The 6,000-nt window shown below is 42.5% G+C and overlaps 1 protein-coding gene and 1 pseudogene across 1 annotated transcript in view; both read right to left on the reverse strand.

Moving 5' to 3' along the window:
• PKNOX2 (PBX/knotted 1 homeobox 2) overlaps positions 1-3,983 on the reverse strand; it is a 166,394-nt gene extending 162,411 nt beyond the window's left edge. Inside the window, exon 1 of the mRNA XM_044668983.1 lies at positions 3,914-3,983. The gene's annotated coding sequence lies outside the window, so the exon portion shown is untranslated. The remainder of the gene's footprint in view (positions 1-3,913) is intronic.
• LOC123238929 lies at positions 928-2,257 on the reverse strand (annotated as a pseudogene).
• Positions 3,984-6,000: the final 2,017 nt, after the last annotated feature.

A 6,000-nucleotide genomic window follows, 5' to 3' on the forward strand; every position in this document is an offset into this window, starting at 1 on the left:
AGCTCCTTTTTATATAGTATTTTATATGTTTTATCTCATTTGAGCATAAAATATTATAATTATTTTATTATTAGATTGTTAATGAATATTAGACTTGAAATCAGAAAAGCCTATATTAAAATCCTGGCCCTGACACTTTCTAGCTGTGTGACCCTAGTCAAGTCATTTATCTGCTCTCTGCCTCAGTTTCCTCATTTGTAAAATGCAGCTATGCATTTTAATAGCTCCTATGATAAAGAATTTTAGTGAGAATCGAGATAACATAAAGCTCTTTGCTAGTATTAAAGAACTATGTAAATACTAACTGTAAATTACTACTAGTACTAATAAGTACTATTTTATAGTCAAGGATATTGAGGCCCAAAGAAGTTGTGATTTGCCCATGATAATTTTGCCCATTAGAGTCAGTCTAGTTATACAAATTCAGGTCCCTCCTGATTCCAAGCACAGTGATCTTTTTTTTTTAAAGGCTGAATAAATGTTTATTGAATGAATGGTGTTGGATATGGCAATTTTTCCCACCAAAAGAAAGCAACATTAATTAATTCTTCACAAGTTTAACTGTTTTAACTGCAGAATGGTTACAGAGGTTTAAGACAATTGACTAACTAGTACAATTCTCTTACACCACAGCTAAAGGAAAATGGAAACAAAGACTGGGAACAAAGACACCCTTCATTTCATGCTCTCCTCCCAGTTTCTTCACGAAGTCAGAAGAAGCTAGTTCCATCATCCTTTGTTTCCTGTCTGCCCCTTTGAAATAAGGGTCAGAGGTGGGTGCTCTAGTGCTCACAACAGTATAAGCAAAAAGTGAACTAACAATATGGCTTTTCTAACATGACTGAACACAGAAATTACCTTCACAAAGATGAGCTTAACTCAGGTTAATGAAAAGTGGTTGAGGGAGTTTTAGAAGAGCAGGAATCTCTAGGGGAGAGGTGGGTGCTTGGAATACTGGATGGCATCCAGAGCAGCCCCAGTGTCTTGCTCTGCAAGAGTCTGGTGAGCCAGCCTCCCTCAGAGAAGCCCATGGACAACATCTGGGAGAGGGACTCAATCAAGCAGGGTTCTGCTTCTGGTGGAAGATGTGGGCATAATGTGGCTTCCCTGAGCCCTGTAGGCCCACTGGAGAATGGTCCATGGAGTTTGGACCATCTGATTCTGGCATTTGTAGGGACTGAAGTTCACCTGTGGAAGGATCCACTTCTTTAGAAGACAAGTAAGTCCAGTCATCATCTCCTCCTGAAGAATTTCCAGTCTTTCTCTGTTCTTGAGCTAAGGGATTCTTTCTTATCCACTTGCATGCTGCAGGAGGTCAAAATTATCTTCTGCATTTTCTCAGAGAGGGCCATTTCCATTTCAGAATTTTGGGTGTTTGCTTGGCTCTGACTAGAGGAAGAACTGCTTGGTTGAGGGCTCCCCTTCTCCTCACTGCTGGGCTGAGAGAAGGATGGAGTCACTTTGCTCCTTTTCCCACCATGCTTCACATCAATGCCAACATCAAATCCCCAGAGGGTTAAGAGCAGCAGCCACACTTTCACCTACATTCTGCAGGAAGGTGACATTGGGGTCCTGTTGTGAACTGGTACTAGCTTGTTCTGCTCCTGGATTGGGAGGAGTCGTGTTCCATTGGGCCTGGGCAGCAATTTGATTCAGGGCACCAAGAGGAAAAAATCCCCAGCAGCCTGGCATCCATCCACCAAAAGGTGGGAAATTCGGCCCATGTCTCATCTTCTGAAGCCAACGTAGGCGAGAATTCCATTCAGGGTGGTTGAAGGGATTCTGAAAGAGGATCATGTTATGCTCCTTGGGAAGGCCTTTGGCCTCGCAGATGTTGCACAGGTCATAGTCAGGGCAGATGGTACATTTGAAGTGATTCCCCACCACTGGTCCATCGCAGCCATCACAGATCACATTGGGGTGCACCATGTTGGTGGGAACCTCCTGGACACAAGGGGGACGATGCTCCTGCTTACACTCCTTTTTCTCTTTAATGTATATCTGCAAGATTTCTTCTTTAATGTAGCACATGGCCATGCCTAGCTCCTCCTCACTGGAAAAAGCAATCAGGTCCCCATCTTCATCTCCGTAGTATGCCTGGAAGCCCCTGGGATGCAGCACCGGGAACACTTTGGCCAAGGTTGGAGAAGCTGCTCATAGTGACCCTGGCTGTCTACGGGGTCCAGGGTGAAGCGGCGGATCTCGCAGCCATCTCCTCCTTGCCCATAAGGTAGGCTTTCACCGTCAGTCGCTCCATGGTCAGCGCCGGATAGCTATGGGGAACTGGGACAAACGGATGGGGACACACACAATCGAATTCCGAACTTGCGGATGGGAGCCGGTTGAGGGAGAGAGAGAAAATGGAAACAGGTTTCCAAAGCAGAGGCAAACCAACGCTCCATAGTAATCTTTTTAGTGGACCTAACTGGGTGTCCTCCTAGACTCCTAACTTGCATCCCTATTATCCAGTCCTGTCCTTTTAATCAATCAATAAACATTTATTAAGTGCCTGCTCTGAGCCAAGCAACCATGCTAACTAAGCACAAGGGATATAAAGAGAGCCAGATAGTCCCTGCCCTCAAGGAACTTAGAATCTAGCTCTTGAACATCTCTGCCTCCTTCTTTCCTTTAACACTGCCATCACCCTATTGGAGGTCTTCATCACCTCATTTTTGAACTATTTCAGTGGTTTCCTGGTTGAATTTTCTGCTTCAATTCTCTTCCTACTCTAGTCTAGCCTCCATGCAGCTGTTGAATTAATTGTCCTAAAGCACAAATCTGATCATGCTCCCACCCCTGGCCATGCACATATCCAGCAAATTCCAGCGGCTCCTCATTGCCTCCAGAAATCAAATATAAAATCCTCTATTTGGTCTTTAAAGCTCTCTATAACTTGGGTCTCTCCTGCTTTCCTGTCCTCTTATACTTTACACCGCTGAGGGACTCTACAGTCTAGGGACCTCAAATTCCTTGCCATTCACACTAGTCACTTTATCTCTGGACTCAAGACATTTTCACTTAAACGTGATGTCCCAGACTCTCTCCCTTTCTCTCCATCTCTACCAGCTAGCTTTCCTGGCTTTTTTCCAGACTCAGCTAGTCTCACCTTATGAAATAAGCCTTTCTCAATCCCCTTTAATGCCCTCACTTCCTTCTCTTGATTATCTCCAATTTATCCTGAAAGTCTTGTTTGTATAAAGTTGCTTGTATAAGCTTCTTCAGAGCATAACAATCTTTTGCCTTAGTGTTTTCGATCATTAGTATCTTACCATATAGTTAGTAGCTGCTTAATACATGCTTGTTGATTGTTGACTGCTAACCACACCTCCAAGTCATTCAAATCAATGAATATTTTAAAGTATCTCCTATGTCTGACCAAGTAATACAGCCAATAAGTACGAGTTGAAGAAGAGAGCATCGCTGCGGGCTGAAGACAAAGCTGTAGGCACCCTTGAGCATTTGGAAACATTGCCCTCATTCAGGATGGATGCCTGGGCTCCAGCTGGAAAAACCTGCTTATTTACTGCACTTTGGTCTGGTCCACAACTATGTCATAATCTCTGTAAGCACAATATTTTTATTCCTTTTAAAAAATACATATTCTTATCTTCTGTCTTAGAATTGATACTAGGTATTAGTTCCAGGACAGCAGAGTGGTAAGGGCTAGGCAATTAGGGTTAAGTGACTTACTCAGGGTCATAAAGCTAAGAAATGTTGGAGGCTGATTTGAATCCAGAACCTCGTATGTCCAGGGCTGGATCTTTATGTACTAAACTACCTAGCTGCTCCCACAATATTCTTGTAGAGAGCCTCAGCAGTAGCAGCTAGGGAAAGAATGGGTGGTGGCGGGCAATGCGAACGGAGGTATTATGAGCTATGTATTTTGTGTTAAAGGTAGAAAGTAATTTCTTACTATTTGGGGTGCTCCCAGGTTGCTTCTGGGACTGTCCACAGGAGTGTTACTCCTCTGCTCTCACTTCTAGCTGGGCTGGAAATCTTTTCTTTCCGCCAAAGCTAAAATGCCTGTGAAGAAAGAAACAATTAATGAACACAGTAATGGAGTTGGGAAATAAACAGGGATGATTCCCCAGGAGAAACATACTCTATCACCTAGTGCTCCCCAAAAGTGTAAATCAAGATAAAAATATCTTAATAACCAACATTTCTATGGCGCTTTAGGTTTCATAAAACCTTTTCCTCACAAAACTACAGATAATAGAAACATTGTAGGGGGCTGTTAGGTGGCTTAGTAGATTCACATTAAGATTACTAAATAGATTAAGATTAAGGCCTAGAGATGGGAAGTCCTGGGTGTCAGCCACTTCCTAACTGTGTCACCCTGGGCAAGTCACTTAACCCCGTTGAGTAGCCCATACTGTTCTTCTGCCTTGGGACCAATAAACAGTACTGATTCTAAGACAGAAGGAAAGGGTTTAAGGGGAGAAAAAAAGAAATATTATTGTGCCTATTTGATAAATAAGAAAACTGACATTCCAGGAAATTAAGTGACTTGCTTGTAGTCACAGAGTCATTGAGTACCAAAGCTTGACAATATCCTCTACCTGCAGTTCCATCCTCTCATTTTACAGCTGGGATGCACAGAAGTTAATAACTAATTCAGCATTGCATAAGTGACAGTAATAGGAACAGAATAGGTCATTTGCCTTCAGATTCAGTGGGCTTTATACATGCCTCCCCAAAACCTGAAAACCAAAAAGCATCAAGACCATGGAATTAGAACTACCTTTAGAGAACAGGATTAATTACAAACATCGCAGACCTTTGACACACCAGGCTAGGTTGATGTATCTCTCTAGGGTGAAGTCTGAATCTCTAAAACACTGACTCTACTTTTTTTGGAGCTCTGACACCCTATTATTTTCCGTTCGATTTCTAGACCCCCAGACTCCCATGTTGTCCCAATCCTTAAAGTAAATGCATAGCCTGCTTAAGACCTGGGATTTTAGGATCACTAGAAAAGCTACTCATTTCCTTTCCTTTTAACACCCATACCTCTGCCACTGTTGGATGCTTAGTAGAAAATTCATTTCCATATGTTAAGATTTTTATCCTTACCAAAATACAAATGCCCAATGAGAATGCTCAAAAGTTATCAGTCAATTTAATGCAACACACGTTTATTAAGTGCCTACTCTGTCCCTGGCACAGGGCTATACTATAGCTATATATATACTATACTGTACTATATATGGTTACTAACCAAGTATATGGTACCCCAAAACAAAATAGCTCCTTCCCCTATTATATTTAAGGAAACAACGTGTGCAGAGAAAATGAAATATTTAGAAGATAATTTCTTGGAAGACACAGATCTAACATGAAGGGCAGTTGGTTAATGATAGAGGGGGTTCCATGTAGCAGAATGGAAAGGTAGGGTAGAGGGGGATAGGAACAGGAAAGGGATGGGGCTGACCTGGGAAGGTATGAGAGAGCAATGGCCAGGGCAGGAAGTTTTTGCTGAGCTACAACTCAGGATCAGAGTAATTCATGTCAAGGAGAAATATAGTCATCGTTGACACACCCTTCAACATTACAAAGGTTCTATTGATTTGATTATCTATTCCATTCAGAAGTGATGGTAGGAATGGGGAGGAGAGAGACTAGGAGAACAGATTGTCAAATTTCTGGTCTGGTCTGATGGGCAGTGAAGTGGTCTGTGGAATCCTGAGACCTGGCTGGATATAATGGGATAAAACAGGTTTGAGGTGCTTAACCTGCTACTTCTTTAAGAAAATCCCTTATCTTCCATCTTAGAATCAATACTGTGTATTTGTTCCAAGGCAGAAGAGTGGTAAGGGCTAGGGAATGGGAGTTAAGTGACTTGCCCAGAGACACACAAGCTAGGAAGTGTCTGAGGCCAGATTTGAACCCAGGATCTCTTGTCTTTGGCCCTGGTTCTTAATCTGCTGAAGCACTGAGTTTCCTCTGGTGCTTACCTTCTAATGCTCAGACAAATGTAAAAGAGAAGCAGGTATTATA

The sequence above is a fragment of the Gracilinanus agilis genome, chromosome 3 (assembly GCF_016433145.1).
Source record: "Gracilinanus agilis isolate LMUSP501 chromosome 3, AgileGrace, whole genome shotgun sequence".
NCBI lineage: Eukaryota > Metazoa > Chordata > Mammalia > Didelphimorphia > Didelphidae > Gracilinanus > Gracilinanus agilis.